We start from the raw sequence: 23,046 nt of genomic DNA on the forward strand, positions 1-23,046 counted from the left end.
TAGGTGTGATTTTTGTCTTCAAAGCCCCCAGCAGGGAGCGAGACTTTCAAATCATTATAATGAATGCTATCACAGACTATTTACAAGATTCAGTGGAAATAAAGGTCTAGCATGCATAAAAGAAGAGAAGCAAACTTTAGCACCTCCATTTTTCAGTTTGGGGGATGAAGATCAATGAACCAGGGAAAGGCTGTGCAACCCACCTGAGGCCATCCAGTGAGCCTTTGGCATGGGCAGGACAGGATGGCAGGCCTCCCTCCTTTGACCCCAATGTACTGAGTGATCAAAGGACCCACATGGGATCCTGCTCCTCTCGCCAGCTTCCCAGTGCCACAAAATGCACTGCCTTCCCCGTGTTGCCTCTGGTGTGCTTTGTGGGATGGAAAGATATGCCGGGACTATCCCCAGCTGATGGCAAGACAGCTGTGTCCAAAGCAGTGGACCGCCATCACCAAAGTTTCCCTGAATTCAGGAAAGGGGGTCTCCTCTGGGCCTGGCTCGTCAAGAGCACCAAAGGAGAAGGCACTTCCCACCTCAGTCAGCAGAAGCTCTTCTGTCTGGGTTCAGTCAGGCCATGGGCCACGAGCAACACAGAAGGCTGCCTCGTCTTTGCTCTGGTAGCTTTCCGCACACACCTCCATTCCGGCACTTTTCATCCTCTACTGCAATTGTCTGTTTACAGAATTGCTTCACCCAGTAGCCTGTGAGCTCCTCCAGGGCAGGGACTGGTCTCATTTGTCTTTCTAGTATTACTACTTAACAAAGGGCTCAGCATACAATAAGCACTGGTACATGATTCTTGAAGGAGGATGAAGCATCCTGTCTTCCTGTTGGTGTGGGCTACCTTCAGGTAGCTCAGCAACACACTCCCAGATGACTTCACACCAGGCTGTGACTTCTTAACATGCCTACAAGCCCCTGAAATAGGTAGCGGTCAACTGCGTGGGCTTTAGTGTGTACAGCCCAACGCCCAACTGCTTGGGTCTGAATCCCAGCCTTGCCCCTAGCAGTGTGACCTCCTGCAAACTGTGGAAACCTTCTGTGGCTTATTTCCTAACCTGTAAAACGGGGCTGAGGATGATACTATTACCCAGGGTTAAATGATAAATATACGTGAAACGGTGTTTTCACATATAGCTAAAGGCAAACATGAGCATCCTCATGTTGCATTCCTGGCACCATGCATTGCCTATAAATATGTAGTTGCTCAATAAATGCTCACTAAATAAAAACTAAGGTGTCAGTCGAGACTGAGATAGGGACAGGAAGGTTTTTGTTTGCTGATTGAAGTCACCTGTTGATCATCACCCTCTTTGTCCGTAGATGGTTCTGCTGAATAGATCGTACAGCTTTCATTAAGGGCTCTAACTTCCCTAAGTACTATAATTAGCATTTCTCCTACATTTCTTGGGGAACTTCCTGTCCATTGTCCTTCTTCCCCTCTTCAAGCTGTCCGTGCCCTGGTCATACCTGGGGCACCCCTGGTGGTTACCACCATGGCCTGACTCTCAAAGCTTATCAATGTCCCTCATTCTCAGCCCCTTACACTGGGCTTGTCAATGGGACAGCTCCCTAATCTAACCAGCAGCCAAGAGATCCTGGTGTGCTCATGAACCTTTCCTCATTAACTTCCAAATAACAACCCTTTCTTTTAGCCAAGGTCTCCTGGAGGCATCTTATCAAAAGCCCCAAAAATTTACTCTAGAGGAAAGAATCACATGCTCTTGGGGAGAAATGTTTTGGAGAAAGGACTTTTAATCCTCCAAATAAGGTTCCAGAAGCAGTAATCCACTATGGTACTCCAGAACTGATAGGCTGCCAAGCTGCAGATAAGAATGAGTGAGGTTGTGCTGTCATAAATTAAGCGCTTGAATGATTCAGAGTACAGCTTGTGATGTAACTTGTGTGTTTGAGGGAAGCGGTAGGTAATAGACAATACTTAAGTTGTGGGGAGGTGGGGGTGCATCAGAGCTGTTCTTGGACTGCTCCCTCTCCTCAAAATTGCAAACAAAAATGATTCTTTTCTGAAAGAAATTTTTCTCTAACTTTGGGGAAACATAAGCCAGTTTTATCTAGGAGGTTTCATAGTGAAAGGGGCAATTCTGGACAAGGAAGCCTTTTAAAATGAGATTGCCGATGCTATGGGGAAAAGGCTAAAGAAGTAATAAGAAAGGTTTTGATATCAGTCATAGGAGTGTATTTTAAGTACTTTTGGTATCCGTTTTACATTTTCTAAAAACCTGAATGAGAACTTTTGAGACCGGGAAGAGAACTTGATGAAGCATGCTTCTGGAAGAATTAAAAAATGCTCCTGATTAACATATCACAGGCATCTGAGAAGAGACCCAGGGATTGGTTTTCCAGTGTCTCAACTTGTTGATTTTGGTTTTATTTTGCTTTACTATCAGCAGAAACCCTTAAAGATAAGCAAAGAAGTCTTTTGACTGCAAACTCAGACCTGAATCCAAAACTTGATTCCTGGTGTAGTCAAGCTGTTGGAGACCACAGAAAGGACATGACCTCCTGTTGACCCTCGCGTGGGACCTGGGATTCTCCCTCCCACCCCAGTCCTTGGAATGTGCATTTTGCTTGCCTTCCCCACGTTAGAGGCTGCCCAAGGACACAGCCTTGAGATAGTAGTGTGTTGTTGCGACCATCTGGGTGGTATATGTGACTGAGTCCAGTTAAGGCCTCTACGTAAACTTTTAAGATTGTGGTGGGCGGGTGCTGAAATCTACTCAACTTGTAGTCACCCAAGACAAGCCTCATATGTAAGTTCCCTTCCTTGTTAGGATCTAGAGTGATCTGCCTCTCTCTTAGGTCTCCACCTGCCCTCTGTGTAGATAGGGGCTCCAGTTTCAGATTATACCTGGGAAGCTTCGGAGGCTGCAAAGGAACAGATATTTTAAAAGGTGATATGATGGTATCAGATGGGACCTAGACTTATTGGGGTGATCACTTCGTAAATGATAAAAATGTCTCATCACTGTGTTGTACACCTGAAACTAATATTGCACATCAACTGTAACTGAAAAATTTTAAAAATTAAGAAAATAAAAATAAACAAAAAGGTGATATGAGGCATAAATACGTTTTTGCTTTTTTTTGGTCCCTGGCCCTTATATGTGGGATCCAAACCGGGGCCCTCTGGCATCCCAAGCCAGCTCTCAACCAATGCGCCACTCGGCCAGCCCTTGTTTTTTAATTTTATTGGGGAATAGCCATGGTCATTGGTTACACATTGCTTTCATGCTACAGTGGCATAGTTGACTGTTTTTTAAGGAGGGTGCAGCTCACAGTGGCCCATGCGGGGATTGAACCAGCAGCCTTGGTGTTATCAGCACCACGCTCTAACCAGCTGAGCTAACCCATCACACCATAAATAACTTTTTTGTTGAGCACTTACTATGTGCCAGCACTGTCTGGCCAGGTATGTTATCTAATTGCTAGTCCTCACAACAAGGAATAGAGTTAAACAGGTATTATTACCTTCATTGTACAGTTAAAAACTCTGAGGCTTGCAGAGATTGGCTGACTCATGTGACTGATAGGTTTCAGAGGCCTGATCAACAAACCCAGCCCTCAGAAGTGCATGAGAAAAAAACTATTGGTATAGTAAGCTCTCATTTTTATTTGAGTATATACATTTATACTCATATTTATACATTTACATAAATGTATAAATATACATTTATACAAATAGGAAAAAAATGTCTTGATGAATATAAAGCCAGCATGTTCTCAGTGGTTATTATTAAAGTCGTAGGATTACAGGTGATTTTAATTTTCTTTCTTTTTTAACATATACTTTTTAAGTTTGTCAACAATGAACATGCATTACTTGAGTAGGTAAAAATGAAAAGAAACAAAATCCTAGCTCTTTCCATTGGGCAACTAAATCTAAACAACTGGCTTCTGTCAGAAAGAAGCTAGACTTTTATATGTTTTAGGTCCAATTCACAGACAATATTGGGTTTGAAGCTTTGCTTTAGAGCAATAATTTTAGGAGAAAAGTATACTTAGTTTCAGTTTGAAAGTTTGGGGCAGGTCTTTTCCTGTGAAAATCATGGGTTGTGGCTATTCAATTTCAAGTTAGTACCCATGAGCCAGGCATTGTGCTGGGCTTTTTAGGGAGTCCCAGTGTGTGTGGCGTGGTGTGTGTGTATATGCAGGGTGGCTAGATGCAGAATGAGAAATAAAAGAGAAATAACATGCTTTAAAGAGTGCCAGATTTTGTGGTTCAGATAAAGATGGACATAACGTACTCTAGTTCTGGTCAAACCATGAGCCATTAACTAATTTAATCCCCTTGTTTTACATACAATGAAACTGAGGCCCAGAGAGGGGAAGCAACTTGCTTGAAGCCACACAGCAAATTGGTGGCCAAGCTGGCACAAAAATACTTTGTTTTCTGGTCACCGGGTCGCCAAGCTTGTAACAGCAGTGAGCCCTACACTCTAGGCATGGTGCATCTGGGCTCCTTTGTGGAGACCATGGGTCCTGTCGAGATCTGGACAGGGAATACTGAGGGCTTCATTTTACAATCAGAAGGATCAGCTCTGTCCCAGTCACTGCACATCGGAAACCTAAATCTCCTAATGAGTGAAATGGGATCAACAATACCTATCTTAAAGGGTTGATGAGGTGAGGCGAAATGCCAGCACAGAGCCAAACACACCAACTCTCAGGGAATGTCCCCTTTCTTTCTATATCAGGAACAAGCTCAGCTCCATTGGTAGCAAAATATATTAGAGAGCAGACACTACAGTCTGAGAAAGGAAAGAGCCCAGCGATCTGAAAGCTGGTGAGTTTATCCTGATGAGTTGCCAAGGTAGCATCAGTGCTGCAGGTTCAGGCTCCATCAAGTCTCTCGCCCTCTGCACCACTGACATTTAGGACCAGGTCACTCTTTGTTGTGGAGCAGTTCTGTGCATTAAGGATGTTTAGCAGCATCCCTGGCCTCTAGTCACCAGATGTCAGTAGCAGTGCACCAATCCCCTCAGTTCTGACAAACAAAAATGTCAAAATGTCTTCAGACATTGCCAAGTGTCCCTTTGGGGGTGGGTGGAGGAGGAGTGAAATTGCCTCAGGTGAGAACCTCTGGACAAAGGGCAAGCAGGTGCAGGAAGGGGTCTAGCTTACCTGGGAGATGGGACACAACCGCACATTCAGAAAGAAACAGGGTGAAAAACCATCTACTTTAAGAGAAATAACTGAAATTATGCGTCCTCTTGCTAAGCAGGTCGTTTTATCGAACAAACAGCATACATAGTGTTTGCTTAGGTTTATAAAGATATGTGAATTCTTCATTAAGGCACTCAATGTGTGACATGTATGCATCACCGCACTTGCCTTCCATCTTATTCTGCAGTTAATCTAGTTGGGGATCTTCCGCCATGATGCCCTTGCTAGTTTCTCAGCCAGAAGCCCGTGCCCCTTCCCACAATGCCCGCCGCACTGCTTGTTCCACTCTTATGGTGTCTACTTTTTGCACAATATATTGTACCACAACCGCCTATCCACCAGACCATCTGCCGACCCACCCATCCATTCAGACATTTATCAAGCACCATCCATCTGCCAAGTATTGAATGCTGAATGTATTGCTAGAGTTTATGATAAGCACAGTAAACCCCATGTAGGGAAACAGTGCGGCAAAGGCTCCAAAGCCATGGGGAAAGTTCCGTTTTGATAAATTTACTTAGAATATTTTAATCCGAAAAATCTGGAAATGAATTCTTCTAAATCAGTATATACATGAGTTTTTTGGCCCAGTGTTATCTTTCTCTTGAATTACACATAGAGAATGAGGACTTGTAACTTCTAAAGGTCTTCATCCTGCTTTGACTATGTGCTGAGGAGGCACAGAGAGAGCCATCAGTTTTTTAAAATGCAATTTGGAGTTGGAGATGTTTTGATCGACGTGAGTTCAGTGCGAGCACAAAGGAGAATGGTGAGTTCTTGGGGTGGGTGGTACCGGGAGGTATGAAAAGCCTTCCTAGACAAGGTCACACGGGAGCTGACTCTCAAAAGAGGAGAAACCTTCGCAGACTCACTTGGTGTGATGGGAAGAAGAAGGACGGCATTTCACACCGAGGAAGCTGTGAAAGATGCAGCGTGGGAATCCATACGATGGGTGGTAGGCGATGTTACCAGATGGGCGTTGGGAGGAAGGGGGTTGGAGGAAGAGCAGGGGCCAAACACAGAGACCCTTGCATGAAGAACACTTGAGTGTGGGCCTTTGTTCTACAGGTAGTGATATTTCCCCCCGGTGCCCAGCAGTGGGAGACTTTCACCTACTAGATGTCAATGAAAGTCTGTTGAATTAACTAAGAATGACTTTGGCACAGCTGAATGGTGTCTCTCTGTGTGTGTCCTTACTCCAATGACATGGATATGTGTTTGTTTTGGGGGTTACAGAGGATGTGAAGTAGAGGGGTCTGGAGCCTCCGCCTGTTTATTGAACAAGCTGTGCCAACAGTCTGTAGCTCAGCTAAAGTTGGTCTTCTGTCCTTAAATGGAGATCCTCTCCTTCACTCTGTTCTCCTATTCCTTACGATTGAAGATCTGAAGACATTCTCCTCAGAGGGAAACAGAGAACACCAGGATTACACTCCCTCCCTCTGGAAGCCCTCCTCTTTGCCTTCAATTCAATTCCTGGACCAAAGGTGAACCTCTCCTCTCTATAAACCAGCTCTTGGTCCCAGGCTTCAGCCTCATCCTTCCTGAGTCAAAGGGATCTTAGGTTAGTCAAAGGCAACATCAGCTCTCCCCAGTGCCTCCTCAGCACCCGAAACCATGCTCACTCCACATTATCACTTTGCCCTTAATCCATGTGTCTTTTTTTAACATTTAAAAGATATTCTTATCCATTTTCTTTTCCCCAATACATTGAAGACGCTCCTGACAAAAGTCCAAAACCCTTCATCTTTTTAGATTTCTCACAGTTTTATGTACCTGGTGGGTCCTTAATAATACATTCCTCTGGTGTCTGGTCCATTTGTCTAGCTTTGTTTCTTATGTAAGCTGCTTTCTTGTTTAAGTGATTTTACTATAAGCAACCACCAATCCTCTATGGAAATACAACGTTGGACAATTAAATTCATGAACTCATCCTAGAAAAAGTGCTGCATACCTCATTGCTGAATATCACTATGGTCACCTTTGAAGTACTCCCCTTGGGAAGCTATGCACTGATGCCAGCACCTTGTCTACCCTTCAAAGCAATTTTGGAACTCTTTTTCTGGAATGGCCATCAGAGCTGTCATTGTATTACCCTTGATGTCCTGAATGTCATCAAAATGTCTGCTTTTCAATACTTCCTTCATTTTTAGGTAGAGAAAGAAGTAATTGGGGGCCAGATCAGGTGAGTAGGGAGGGTGTTCCAATACAGCTATATGTTTATTGGCTCAAAACTCCCTCACAGACTGTGCCGTGTGAGCCGGCGCATTGTCATTATGCAAGAGCCATGAATTGTTGGCGAAAAGTTTAGGTTGTCTAACTTTTTCATGCAGCCTTTTCAGCACTTCCAAATAGTAAACTTGGCTAACTGTTTGTCCAGTTGGTACAACTTCATAATAAATAATCCCTCTGATATCAAAAAAGGTTAGCAACATCATTGCTACAGGTTCGTGAACTTAATTGTCAGACCTCGTACACTGTGTAGCAATATGACCAAACATTTCCCATGTTACTAAAATGAAAACAGTGCTTCTTGCTTTTCTGAACAAAGAACTACTATATATGGCTACAAGTCCCTGTCTTCTTTAGACAATGAAGCCTGTTACTGTCTGATGGTCACTGAGACCTCTGAGAGAATGACCACAGAGGATTCTGGCTTGGAACACAGAAGGATAATTCATAAGAAGTCTTTTAACTCTCAACATTCTCTTTCCACAGAAAAGTGCCTTTTTGTCAACTGTGGGCTATGAGTTAGCTAGAAATGTTTTTATATTTGAGAACTAGGACCCTTAAAAGTGTAATATTTACTTTGGACATTTAGAACTGGAGAGTTCAAAGTGACAACAATAAAACCCTTGATACAGCAGTCTTCATTATCATAATGTATGAAAATCCATTACCACCACCATGGGCTAATACAAACATTTCTAACTGGCCAGACAGAGCAAACACTGGTAACTCCAAATCCAGGAACATAGGGTTATCTATTCTTTAACAGTGCAAAATGTACCAAAGGAAACTCAGCAGTTCTAGTGGGAGTATAAATAGGTACATCGATTTTTTTCAAAGGCAATTTGGCAAGACTTAAATTGTTCATATCTTTTGACTTTTACACAACATTTCTGAGATCAGCACACAAAAACATCTTATACACAGGGAAGTAAAACCCTAAAAATATAATGCACTATGGTATTTATTTCAAGTCTCTGCATAAGAGTCAACACACACACATATGGAAACCTAATAGATGTTAAACAATAAGAGAATATCATCAATGGGATTTATCCAGTTACTAACATGATACTTACAAAATAATTTTTATGACTTAGGAAACTGTTTACAATGCAATTTTAATTGGAAAAATGAATATAAAGTTGCCATATAAAAATTCATATTAAAAAGACAATATAATAAGGGATGGAATTATGGGTATTTTTTCCCATTATGTTTCACATATTTTACAATAAAATGTATTGCTTTATTAATAAGAAATAATTTAAAGAAGACATTTAAGAAGAGTTCACATGACCATGAAAAGTGTTTATGTGTAATATTATGTAAAATGTTATATAGAAATTTGAGCGTGTTATCTGTGATCCCAGGTACATAAAAGAAAAGAGAAAGGAGGAAGAGAAGAAGAAGGCAACAACAGGAACAAGAAGAAAGAAAAATATAAAAAAATAAATATCTACAAAGCTTATCTTCTTATCTTCTTTGGAGGGTTTTGTATAATTAGAAACTAAAGGTGATTTTTTTTTATCCTTCTCTCTACTTTTCTCTTATCCAAAATTTTAAATCAATGAGAATATTTACTTTAAAAAAGTCAGATTTTTAAATAGGAAAGCCTGACAATCATTTCTTCAACTTTGGTTCCTTGGCTACTAGATAAAATATCATTCGGCACATCAAGAAGACCTTGAAATGAGAGCTCAGCGAACACACCCTATTTAAGTCAATTTAAAGGTTGACATCATCTTTTAGCCTTTCTTCTGTGGACTTTGTACCTACCACTGAAACCACAGTTGCCTATACTTGCTCTTCAAATCTCACCTGAGATCTCCATACATACTGCCATGACCTCAGCTAATCCTATTTCCCCCTATTTGTCTGTCCCTGTTAAATTCTTATCAGGCATCATTTTCCTTTTAAATAAACAACAGGTAAAATGTCCATTCTCAAGTCCAGGGTTTCTGTCAAGAGCTGATGAGTAAGTTGGCGTAAAACCCAGTCCTGACAACAGATTAGAGCATGTGCCTTAGCTCTCCTGTTCTTGGTAAGGAGAAAGAAAATGCTCTTTCACAAGGATCAGTGCTCTCTTTGTCAAATCCTTTCTGATTAATTTTTGGAATGGGGGAATATGGCAGGCAGAATAACGACATTACCTCCCCACCCTCTCAAACGCCCCCACCCCACCCCAAATGTCTACATCCTAATCTCCAGTACCTGTGAAAATGTTATGTTACATGGCAAATGGGATTTAAAACTGCAGATGGAATTAAGCTTCTAATTAGTTGGCTTGAAAATAGGGGGAGTATCCTGAAATATTGGGATAGGCCCAATGCAATCACAAAAGTCCTTAAAAGTGGAAGAGGGAGGCAGAAGAGGAAGTCAGAGTGATGGGATGTGAGAAGAGCTCAACCCACCATTGCTGGTTTTGAAGATGGAGGAACTGGGGCATAAGCCAAAGTAATATGGGTGGCCTTTAGAATTTGGAACATATAAGAAGACAGATTCTTCTCTGTAGCCTCCAGAAAGGAAGGCAACCCTAAAAATGCCTTAATTTTAGCCCACTGAGACTTCTGGGTAAACCTCTGACTTATGGAACTGTAAGATAGTAAATGTGTGTTGCTTTAAGCCAATAAATTTGTGATACCTTGTTATAGCCACAATAGAAAACTAATACAGACCATATAAAGTTAGAGAATGAGACCAGATAGCAAATAATAGACCGATTTACTTTCAACTAACGTCAAAGGGAGTGATTTGAAAATCTCAAAATTGATCCAACTGAATGATTAAGAATGTAAAATCTTCTGATTTGGATATTTTACAATAGGATGAAGGCAGGAGATGTTGAGTCTTCAGCCCTAAGTTTTAAGCAATTTATTATTACTTTTTTATTGTAGTATCTTTTGTTGTTATTTTACATAAGTGTTGCATATTCATTGTTTAAAAATTAAAAAATTACAGAAAGGTGTAACTCTGAAAGTCCAAATCTCTGTAACTTTACACCCATTCCTTCCCCTGCTCAGGAACTAGTGGAAACTCCTCATAATTAGAAGTAAATTACTTCATATGGTTTTCGATAACCAACACTTTTAAAGCAACTATACCCTTGGTTTGGTAAGGAAACAATATTTGCTTCATTCCAAAACAGCCTTAAAGCCAGGGAGGGCATCATCCTATAACAGTGATTTTCAATCAGAGCAGTTTTGCTTTGCAGAAGATATTTGGCAATGTCTGGAGATGTTTTTGGTTGTCACAACTGGGAGTGGACTGCTAATGGCATCTGGCAGGTAGAGGCCAGGCTGCTGCTAAGCATCCTACAATGCATGGGACAGCAACCATGATGTAGAAATATCCCGCTCAAAATGTCAATGCTGAGATTGAGAAACCCTGGTCTCAGAGATGCAGGTGAAACTATATCCTTGTTTAATAAGGAAGAAATATTTATCTCACTCTGAAACAGGCTATAGAAAGGCAGATGCCTGGTCAATACAAGGAAGACCTTTTTAATCATCAGGCAATTTGAGATGTATATGTCACAATGTAGAGCAAGTTCTCTGTCATGTAGATTCAAACATTGCTAACTGGTCCCCTGAGAAGGGTGCTGCAAAAGGCAAGGACGCATGAGTGTGGTTAGACTCTAAAGTTCCATCTTTATCTAATCATTGGCAAAAATGTCCTACTTCGTACTTGCTAATATTAAAATTAGGAAAGATAAAAAATACCTACCCTATTCATATTATGTTCTCATGACCACATTAGCTAATGGAATCAAAACTTACTCTGGACATCATCTCAAATGTATAACATTGAGGTGGCTTCTGCAAAAGTGTCTAATGCGTCTTATCTTGAGCACAGTAGATAAAACGCTTGTGTAATCATTTCACAACCTAAGAAAAGCAAGTTAAGAAAGCAAACTAAGAAGCAGTTCCTTATTGTGGGAGTAGTTTAATAAAACAGCCACTTATTTATAAGTTCTTAACAGCTGCAAGGAAAATAAAATTGATTCTACTCAACATTTTGAAAATAGGAACTCATCGGCACCCAGTTTGCAAATGTCCAGATATTTGGTGCCCTATACAACTTTAAGGTCATAAAGGTTAAAAGTCATCTAAGATCACCAGGCCATTTGATGCCATACTGGAAGCATACTGGGACATTCCACCAGTGAAACCACATTTTATGAAACTTGTGGGGTACAGGGACTTGAATAAATAAAAGTTTAGTCAAAGGAACAAAAACCTAGCACTAACCAAACTGGTGAGGGAACAAGTCACAAGAGGAGCTGTTGAAGAAACCATAGATGTTTATACTGGGGAAAACCCAGCTAGCACATGACAACTACAGTTATGGAAAAGGGACATGTTCTACTTGGACCCAGTTTATATAATTTGGTCAGCAGGAGCTTTACAACAATTACCGTATCTCCTTTATTAGAGGAGCAGTTTAAACACAGGTCTTGGGGCTACCAGCAAAGATGCTGGAGAAGGGATCCATTGAATAAGGGTAAAAGTGGAATGGACAGGGGCCGGCCGAGGGGCTCAGATGGTTAAAAGCGTGAGCTCTGAGCAACAGGGTCACCAGTTCGATTCCCACATGGGCCAGTGAGCCGCGCCCCAGCTGAGCTGCCACTGAGCTGCCAACAGGTGGCAGGATGGCTCAGCTGGTGAGAGCACGTGCTCCTAACAACAAGGTTGCTGGTTCAACTCCCGCATGGGATGGTGGGCTACACCCACCCGCAACTAAGATTGAACACAGCACCTTGAACTGAGTGGCCGCAAGCTGCCTTTGGGCGGCCGGATGGCGACTGGACTTGGAGCTGAGCTAGCTGCGCCCTCCACAACTAAGACTGAAGGACAACAACTTAGATGTTCCCCTTCCCCAGTTCTCCAATAAAATCTTTCTTTAAAAAAAAAGTAGAATGGACAGGCGTAGATAACACTAAACACTAAACCTGAGGTTTAAGGTCACAAGTCTATAATGGCCAGCCAGGCAACTTATATGAGTTAAATAGGACCTGTGTAATAGAAAAAGCAGTGGTGGGGACTTGGCAAACGGAACCATCTGAAAGAGAGTCACACTACTCCACTTCAGTTGATTGCTGCCATGTAGGAATGAGAGCTCCATGCTACTAGATATTCTGCTTTATTTTTCAGGAAAAGCTGGAAAACCATATTTTCTATGTAAAAAATCTGATTTATAAAAGATAGTAGATAATTCAACATTTCAAAACATATAACTCAAACAGAATAGATTAGTGGCCTCCAGAGGGAAGCTTATCCTCCCCCTTAAAGATGCCCCAACCACCTTCAACCCTAAGGGTCCATACCAACCCTAAGGGGAAGTATGGCAGAAAAGAAACTGTACAGATCCCAGAAAGAATGTCACATTTTTGTCTACAGTTTGAAACATCAGACTGGTCACTTCAAGCTGAAATTCGGACACACTGACCAATAAATAATTAATGGGGTCTGGCAAGTGAAGACTATTCAGTCACCAAATGCTGAATCTGCCACTGCACACCATGCAAATGAGGAAGGGCCTCCATTTGTTTCTAAACAGAAACATCTACTTCTAGTAAACCGCTTGTCAAAAGGAGGCAGGAAAGATAAATAGGGTTGCCTCACTGTGGCAGTTACTAGCCTGTTGCTGAGGTCATCCCTACCCCAGTTGATAAACAACATCGAAACTCTTTTCTGGCCCTCTAAAGTCTGGAATCAGTGAGCAACTAGGGGAAGTTCAAGAGTTTGCTCTGACAGAGAATGCTTCACTAAGGGAAACAATCCAATTCAACTCTGGTTCACAGCCCTTTCCAGAAATTCTGCTGCCACGTATAAATTTTCAGTGACCAAAAGAGCTTTGCACTCACGGGTATCTGTGCACAGCTGTATCCAGGACAAAGGCAAAGTTAAGTCTTTTTTTGTATGTTTTGCAATTCCCAGCTTCAAATATTCTGTTCTGAATTTTACTTGATCACATTCAACTTTCAGAAGAAAGCTGGCTATCAGTTTAGCAGTAATTTCACTGCATTCTATGATGGTGTTTTTATTGGTAACTCTTAGTTAAGGTTTTCCAATGCTTTGAACAGAGCAAAACTTTTAGTGTATAATAAATTATATTTATTGAAAAGAATAAGATAAATAAAAAGATATAAATATTTTGAAAATGCACAGGGAACTCAAAGTAGCACGATATTAGCAAATAATGACAGCAATAAAATCTTAGATTATGCTTAAGAGCATATTCATTAGCTTATTTGTTTTCACAAGATAAGTGGGCCAGACATAGCAAGCCAACCATCCCCATTAACTCCATGGGAAATTTGAGAAAGAAACATTAACTTCCCACTCTACCTCCAAAAATAGCTTCTGCCCACCTACTGTGAGATCATTAAATCACTAGATCCCTCCCAATAAACCAGGAGCAGGTCTCTTTATCTCTCCTCTTTTCCCCGTATAATCTCCTCTTCACATAGCACCCAGACTGACCTCTGGAAAAAATGTCAATCTATCATGTCACACCCTCTGCTTTTGATGTCTCGCTGCCCTTAAAGCCCAGACTGCTTAGCTCAACCTAGGAGGCTCTGCAAGACCCGGCCCCTCCACCTCACTCCTCAGTTCTCTTCCCTCACCTTACTCGAGTCACACTGCCTTCCAACTGTGCCTGGAACAAACCGAGCTTGTTCCCAGGATGGTGTGCTTGTTGTTCCCTCCACCGGAACTGTCTGCCCATCTCTTGGGGGGCTCATCTCAAGGCCATCTCTCAGAAAAGGCCATTTTTTCAAAGGCCATCGCCTCAAAACCCAATCCGTTTTACTCAAACTCCCACCTGTCCATCACACACATACACACACACACACACACACACACACACACACACACACACACACACCACAATACTCTACCACAGCACTCTGTTTCTTTTTCTTCAAAACATGTACAAGTATCTGAATTTACCTTGCTCATCCCTTGATTCTAGAATGGGAACTCCATGAGAACTGAGAACATCTATCTTAATCGCTGGTCTATACTCAGTGCCCGGCACATAGTAGGTACTCAATAAATATTTCTTGAAGTCAGTGAAGGAATGAATAAAGCTTGTACTAGGAATCAACTATCCCACTTAATTCAGTCAGTATCTATTCTTATCATACACTTTTCCTTTCTAATCAACTGCTATGTTTTTTAAAAAAAGAAATGATAAGCCTATATATATTAGCCTCTATTAGTGTGCTATACCTGTAACATGGAGTAAAGTGACAGTGAGAACACATAACAGGTGCCTGGCTTCATAGAGAAAGGTAGTGAGAACCTACTGTCCATCCCTTCAAACTACAAAGCTTCCGCAGAATTCTGTAACAATATGATTTTTGAGCTCAATGTTCCCCTTTGATTTCTCTTCACTCAATACTTCCTCTTCAATGCTTCACTTTATGAAGATTTCTCAATGTCTCAAGAGGTCAGTGGGGCTGATTATCATGGGTGTTAGAAAAGAAAATCAAGCTTAAGATGAGCCAAGGTATAAGTAACCTGATGAATACCTTCCTTTCTAGGAAGGAAGTATCCATTTTCTGAGGTGTCAGGGAAAGGAATACAGATGCCTAAACTCGAGGGGTCCCACTCCAGTTGCTCAGGCACCAGGTTATCCACTTTCCTTAAGACTATGCTGAGAAAGCCTCAAAGAAGGTGGTAGGTTGTACTCCTCTCCAAACCTAACAGGTTGAGGGTGTATATTCCTCACTACCAAAGTGCAAAAGGCACAGATGTGCAGTGGAGAGGAAATGAGCAACCAGCTGCCTAGGGTTCTGTTTGTGGGAAATGGCTTTGGGGTGCTGGGCAAGCCCTTTCACACTTCAGAAGGGATTTCTCAACTGTGACATGAGTGGCTGAACTAGATTAACATCCCTCCCAATTCTGCTACTCCTTCACTCTCAGAGGCTCTACAGCCAGTGACAGACAGCCTTGGTGACAGACTGTGGTGACAGCTTTCTGTATGAAGGGCCCAGTTCCATGGAAAGCATCAGCAGGGTGTCCACAGCAGGAACTCCTGCACAAATGTCTGGGGAACAGAGAGAGAACGCTCAGTGCCTGTTAGCAATGAGTGGTAGCAGGCAGGCTGGAAAATGCCAAGTCCGGGAGCGCTCTCACCAGCTTCTGCAGAGCCACCAGAACTCCCTCTGTGAAGAAATCTGCCGGAGTGCTGGCAGCTCACCAGTGCCTAGTGGTGGCCAGAAGGCAATCTTCATAGATGAGGCCAATACTTAACACCTTGATCCCTGAGTTAATGGTAACCCAAGATTTGATCCTGAGCCTTTTGGGATTATCAACACTTGAAACGATGCATTTTCCAGCTGTTACTCATATACCAGTCTCCCAACTCAGCATTCTCATTTGGGTCAAAGGTAATTTGTGCAAGGCTGATTTGTTCACACAAGTCCCTCCGGATCCTGAATATGGGTCCTTCAAAGGTGACAAGCTCCCCTTATGAGCCCCATACACCTCTGCCTCCTCATTCCATTTCACCTCTGCAGCAACCCCAATAACTACAGGCCTGAATGAAAGCCTGACCTTTTCGTTGTTTTGGACACCGCAACTTCTACTAGAAGCTCCAGGGGAGACCCTTCCAGGGGAGGAGCTTGTTCTCTGCTTTCTGGTTTCGTTTGACTTTTTAAAAACAAACTCATTCCCCAGGGAACAGCAGCCCTAATTTTTATCTGGCCGGCAGGGGAGGGCTCTGGGATGTGTGAAGTTAGTGAGCAGAGCAGGGATCCGCATTGCTTTTTTTTGTAATTCTGGTACTAAACCTGCTCCTCAGAACTGAGCCACGGAATTAGCAATACCCCCGAAAAGGGAGGATTTTGTTTTGTTTTGTTTTGTCCCAGAGGGACAAAATAGATAAGGAAACTCCCTGAGTTCCCTGTTCCCCTGGCCTGATTCTCCCTCTCGGCACCGAATTCTTCGGGTTACTTTCTCGGGAAAAAGTTTAGGAGAACTGGGTTCGAATTCGTCACGATCCCCGCAAACATCTCAGCGCTGTGCCCGAGGGCGTCAGGGACCGGGAGCCCAGCGCTGGTCCAGAGGCGGGTACGATTCCAGCTACGCCAACCCCTTCCCCCCAGCTCGTCACCGCTCCCTGGTCCCCCGCCTCCAGCCGGCGTCAGTCCTGCCTGAGTCCGGCTCGCCCCGCACCTCTCCCCCGGGGTCCCTCCTCACCCAGGCGCTGCTGTGAGCTGCTCGCAAGAATCGGGGACTCTGGGCGCGTGGCGCGTTGCACAGACGCGACCTTTGCACGCCAAATCCGACTTTCTCGCTGCCAGCACTGCGGGCCTCTGTCACCGGCGGTCACCGTGGCCGCTAGGCGGCTGGACAGCTCCGGCGAGCGACTGGCAAGTGGGCTGGGGCGGGCTTTGGCTTCGGTGCGCCACGCACCGTCTTATCACCCGACCCTCTCCTCCCCCTGCACTGCAGGAGGAGGGGCCGGGGAGGAGCGTGTGGCCACCCACAAACAAAGGCAGCTTCCCACAAACAAAGGCAGCTTGGGACGCCAGGGTGGTCAGGCGCACCCAACACCCTTTCCAGGGCTCGGGGTCCCGCAACCTGGATCCGCGGGTTAATTTATCCCCCCTCCCCCCCGAAATGGATCCAGACATAGCCTGGGGCGGGCGTTGTGCCCCCCAGCTCCCGTTCTCAGACTCGATTCTGATTCTGATCAAATCTGTTCCCTATTTAATTCGCCTCAAATCCAGCCATCCTTGCTTGTTTCACCAGAATCCCCTTGTTCACATCTGTAATCTGATATGCCCTGCGCATTCAGCAGCTCGATACCTTGTAGGTTGGACACCAGTTCAAAAACCATGCAGGCTGTGCCCTGGGTTGGAAGGCCAGCCACGGTGTAGTTTCATTTCTCCGTGGGATTACAATGCAAGACAGTCAGAAAGAGCGTTTATGACTTGAGGGGAAATGGTGTAAGAAGGGTCCATCTCTCACAGCTCCGTTTGTCTATCCCAGTTATTTGGGGTTTAACTGAAATTCTTCCCCCGCCCCTTTATGTTTTCAGTGCTTTCTTCTCAGTTCGTTTCTTAAAAAAAATATTCATTTAAAGCTTAAGTTTAGAGGCTCAGGGAAAATAGTTTGACATTTATGTGCAGTGTTATTAAATTCTGCATTTTTTAAATAATGATTTTTGGCTTTTGGTGAGGTGGTGGAACTATAGATGAAATTTATTTTATTTTTATTCTGAGGACTCTGCGGTAAGAAGGCATAGAGTATAGCTGGGTTCTCCCACTTGTTAGCAGTGTGACCTTGGGCAAGTTCTTTACCCTTTCTGCTTCTCCGTTTCCACATCACTAACATGGAGGTACTTTAAGTGCATTAGTCGGATGCACTTTTGGAGAATGAAATGTAAATGCATGTGAAATGCTTAGGACAGAGCCTGGCACATGGGACACATTCAGCACCGTTATATAATATTAAGCTCTTTAAAGAAGCAGTAATGTATATAAACCTAATAGATGAAAATTTATATAAAACTGTATTAGCCCAATGACATTTTCCTATACTACCTGTAATAAACTCCTATGAAACAAATTGCCCCAGCATATTAATCTAAAGGCTGTATTATGCCCTACCCAGGAGATATCTAGGCTGTCTTTCCTTTGATCTTAAAACCAGATTAAGAAGCAGGAGACTCTGTATCACACCTAAAAAGGTGGTGGGCTTTGAAAGCAGGTCTTGAAGGCAAGTAAGAAATTATTTATTTATTTGAATGCTGTCTTTTTTTTTTAAGATTTTTAATGGGGGAACTGGGGGATGGGAATAGCACTGGGGAATTGGGGAAGGGGAACAGACAAGTTGCTGTCCTTTTGTTCTTCAATCTAGTTGTGGAAGACATCGCTTCAATGATCCATGTTGGCACCATCATTGCGCTCTTCCCCGGTGAGGCAGATCAGTCGCCGGCTTCTGGACAGCTACTCACTGCTGCTGGCCACTCACGCTGGCTGCTGGCTACACATGGTAGCCCATGGCAACCCACTACAGCAGGGACTGCAGCCTACGCTATCTCCAGCAACTCAGGGCAGCCCAGCTCCAAGTTGAGCTGTTGTTCAGCATCTTAGCTGTAGAGGTCAGTGTCACTGGCCCTCATATGTGGGACCTGAACCGGAGACCTCTGGCATCCCAAGCCAGCTCTTAACCAATGTGCCACTTGGCCAGCCCTGAATGCTGTCTTTATGTCTTCTCTCATCCTCATCAGATCATGTTCTCTGAGGCTGTCAGAGTGATTGGCATTTAGCAGATTTGTGCCTTGACAAGACAGTGCAGGTTTGCCTGATTTAGCAATACCGGGCATCCTGTGTTTTATCTGGCAGCTCTAGTCCAGTGAAATTGATAAAGAATGGACCTCACATTCCAAAAGGACAAGTCGACACAGACATAACAGATTATAAGGTGGGTTTAATATGGGTTTTGTTTTAGTGTTATATACATAAATTGATTCTTTGTTGAGCTTTTTTGTATCTCTTAATTCTTACTCCCATTTTCCATCAACACAGAACTTATTTAGTCTTTAATATGAGCAAAAATAGTGGCTCTTCCCTTCAATCAAGATATTGGATTAAATAATAATAATGTGCTCAATAGGCTTTCAAATAGTGTTTATTAAGGGCCAACTGTATGTCAGGTACCATTTCAAAGATGAATAAGACACAGTCCATGCCCTGAAGGATAAGAAAATAGCAACATAGAGTGCTACTTCATGTAGGTAAATGCAAAGGACTGTGGGAGTTCAGAGAAGTGAGTTACTAATTGTCCTCCAAAGCAGTGGGTGTCAAAGCCAATGTCGATTGCATACAATTCAAGGAAAAGGGACGGACTCCAATCCAGATGAGCAATGGAGGGAAGTTTCAGGGTGACAGCTGTGCCTAGGCCTGAAAACTAATACATCCTAACTGGAATAATTAAACTGGAGGAAAAAAATATGGGATTCAATAAAACTGAATGTATGATTGGGAACTTGGAAATTCTTGAGACTGTTAGAAGATGACAGAATGCAAGAAAAAACTTAAAAGATTAAATTACTTAAATTTAAAATTAAAAAAAATATTAAAGTTAAAACTGGGAACTCCAAGGGGGGAAATATACCAGGAAAGGCATGATGTAAGTGTGATGAAACCTAAAATGGATTAATTTTTGAGCTACTTCCTGGGTGGTATCTAAAGATAGAGATGAGATTTAAACCTGAAATCCAAGAATATACTTCTGCAAATGGCCCAGAGAAGGAAGTGTGATCAGAACATTAGACTGTAGAGAACAAGAGTCACATAGTTTAATAATGGAAGCATTGCTTATTGGTTTTCAGCTTTTAGAATTACCTTATAAACAAGCCGAAGAACAATTGGATGTGACAATACAAGACAATATAAATATGATTAATTTATTAAATGTAAAAGTAAAGGTAGATAGGTAAAAGGAGGTAGAGGTGGGAAGGAGGGTGGAGAGAAAGCTGGATTACTGAGCATCTTTTAGGTTTATATAAATCACTGCTTTTTTAAGAAAATCAAGACTCAACAGATACTGTCTATAGTTGGTAGTAGAGGAAATAAAGGAAAAAAAATTCATGTAACTTTGCAGAGGAGAGAGCAGCAGGGGGCCTGAATATAGAGATGTAACTCTAGTAGGAGGGTCAGGGAGGAGAAAAGATAGGCCCAGTACGTGCATAAGCTAAATGCTCATCTCTCCTAGCAGAAATGAGATAGATGGTGCCTAAGATGATATACCATGAAATGATAATGTAGTATATTATTTTGGAAACTTGGAGATTACCACCAGAAATCTAAAATCAGAAATTACTAAGAGTAATTCTCTTTGGGGAATTGAACTGAGGTTGGGTGGGCTGAGGTGGGAGACTCTGGCTTTCTTTTTTTAGTACTTTAGTACTATTTAACTTTTTTTTTAAAATTTTATTGGGGGACAGCCATGGCCATTGGTTATACATTGCTTTCATGCTACAATGGCATCGTTGACTCTTTTAGGGAGGGTGCATCTCACAGTGGCCCATGCGGGGATTGAACTAGCAACCTTGGTGTTATCAGCACCACGCCCTAACCAACTGAGCTAACTGGTCACTCCTATTTTAACTATTTTGAGTATGTGCGTGATTACATTGATTAAATACTTAAAACATTTTAAGAATAAGAATTTGTGAAAAGGAAGGCTTCGCCAAGACAGTGGCTTTCAAGAATGAGTAGGAGTTTATCTGAAGATAGAGAGGTAGAGCATTTTATCGAATGTGGCACTCATGAGCAAATGCCCAGGGACCTAAAAGTGAACAACATACCTGCGGACTGTCAATTTCTCCACTGTGGGAAGGGCATAGGTTATATAGAAAGGATGGAGCAGAAGGTAAGGATAAAAAGGTGTGCTGGGACTTCTAAAAGAGTCCTCTGAGTAATGCAATAGGGTTTGAACTGTGAACTTCTTGAGGACAGGAACTGTGCCATTTTTGTTAGCCTGTACCCAGTAAAGAGCCTAGCACACAACACTTGCCCAATAAATGTTTTCTGAATGAATGAAAAAATATCTTGGGATCTATGAGAAGCCATCAAAAATTTTAAGCAACATTTAAAAATAAGTCGTGTTACTTATTTTTGGAAGACAATTTTGTGCTGAAAAAAGATGAATTGAGATTGGAGAAATCGAAAGCAGGGGGTGAATTAGGAGGCTATTAGGAGAAAGATGATGATGTAAAACAGAATAGTGACAGTGGGAATTGAGATTGGAAGATCTACTTGAGAGATTTTGACAAGGCAGAAATGGATGTGAAGGACAAAAAAAAGGGGAGGATGTGTCCAAAATGGCCCTAAGGTGTCTACCTGAGGAAACCAAGTAGATGATGGCCCATTAATTGAAGGAAAACAGGGGAAAACAACAGATTGGAGAAGTGAGTCAATAAATGCAGTTCAGTGGATGCTGAGTTTGAAAGATCTGAGGATAATGTTTTAAAAACTGTGGGCCTTGAACCACTGATGGCTCATGAAATCTACTTGAGAGTCGAGACTAGTATTTTTTGATGAAATGGAACATGATAAATTTTAAAGGGTATCGCATGTGGTAAGGTTAAGTGTTGTTTCCTAGAACTTTTATTTCTGCATATATAGGTATGTACATAACAGATGTAAAATGTATTTTCCACCATATGTTAAAAAAATGTTTGGGAGTCTTTGCCCTTGAATGCCAGGTGGACCAGGTGGTGTGTGGAGTTGCCTTATACCTGCTTGAGAGAGCCACCTGTGAACATTTCTTTTCAACTCTGTATTTAGTGATTTCACATTGTTAGCTGAAAACTGGCCATAGTAGTGAGCTAGCACACCTCTGGGTGGAACTATCTCATAGGTTGTTAGTTACGCATGTCTGAAGCTCAGTATAGAGACCTGGGCAGAAGTTATTTGGAATTGAAAACACCCAGAGTGCATGAGATTGGCCACTGAGAGCTTTTAGAGAGAGCAGAGGTTTAAGATAGAATTCTAAAGAACATTACATCCATGGAAGATAGGAGGAAATGAGCCAGCAAATGAAGTGGTGAATGATTGGTCAAAGTGAGGATGGAAAATGGGCGAGAGAAGCTCTACCGAAGTCAAGAGAAAAAAAGGAGTTTTAAAAGGTAGGTATGATCAATACTGTCGATTAAATAGAATGGATGAAGGCCTAAGAAAGGGTTATGGGATATAGCAATTAGGAGATGATAGACGGGTAAAGGCAGGGCGTCAGTAAGGCATAGAGATGAAGAGACAAAGATTCTTAAGTGTAGACTACTTTTAAGACATTTTATGGAGAAGAAAAAGAAAGAGACATGACTGTAGCTTGATTGAGATTAAGCACAAAGAGAGTGAAAATTTGGGGCATGGTCATGAGATATGCCTGAGGATGTTTAAAGCCTTTGAGCCCCACGGTGGCTGGAATTCGCCCATTAATCATGGAGTCAATCTGTCTGGTGATGTGCTTTCCTGTTAATGTTTCCCAGTCCAGAAACAAGAACAGAGAGGAGGGTTACCCTGAGCTCGGAAATTACAATAGACTGGTCAAAGACAAAGAAAGTGAGGGAATTGATGATAATTTGAAAAGATAGAATTTTTTTTCTAGTTAAGATTTATATTAGAAATCTAAACAAAACAAAATAACAACCAAAAAAAAAAAAAAGAAAGTGGGGCTGTTCCTATAACCCCAACCTCATTAGGTAGTTATTTAACAATTTGGTACATACCTTTCAGACACTTCTCCAGATATTAGTGTAGTAATTATAAGGGCTGAGTCAGACAGACCTGGATGTGAATTAGGCTCTATCTTTACTAGCTCTAAGGCCTTGGGCAAATTATATAGCCTTTTAACCCCTCAGTTTCCTAATTTGTACAGTAGAAATAACAATAGCATCTATAGCACAGTGTTGCAGTGAGGATTAAGAAGGATCATGCATGTAAATTGCTTAGAACAGTATTTGGTAAGCAGAGTGAGCACTTGATATATATTTATATATATATATATATATATATATATACACACACACACGTACACATACAAACTCATATATGTATATATACATACACACCTATGGGAAAGAGAATACACACACACACACACACACACACAC

The 23,046-nt window shown here is 42.1% G+C and overlaps 1 protein-coding gene across 1 annotated transcript in view; it reads right to left on the minus strand.

The window, feature by feature from the left end:
* Positions 1-16,835, minus strand: part of PLA2G7 (phospholipase A2 group VII) — a 40,594-nt gene extending 23,759 nt beyond the window's left edge. Inside the window, exon 1 of the mRNA XM_019667537.1 lies at positions 16,620-16,835. The gene's annotated coding sequence lies outside the window, so the exon portion shown is untranslated. The remainder of the gene's footprint in view (positions 1-16,619) is intronic.
* Between the last annotated feature and the right edge of the window lie 6,211 nt (positions 16,836-23,046).

The sequence above is a fragment of the Hipposideros armiger genome, unplaced genomic scaffold (genome assembly GCF_001890085.2).
Source record: "Hipposideros armiger isolate ML-2016 unplaced genomic scaffold, ASM189008v1 scaffold_499, whole genome shotgun sequence".
In the NCBI taxonomy this organism is placed as follows: Eukaryota; Metazoa; Chordata; class Mammalia; order Chiroptera; family Hipposideridae; genus Hipposideros; species Hipposideros armiger.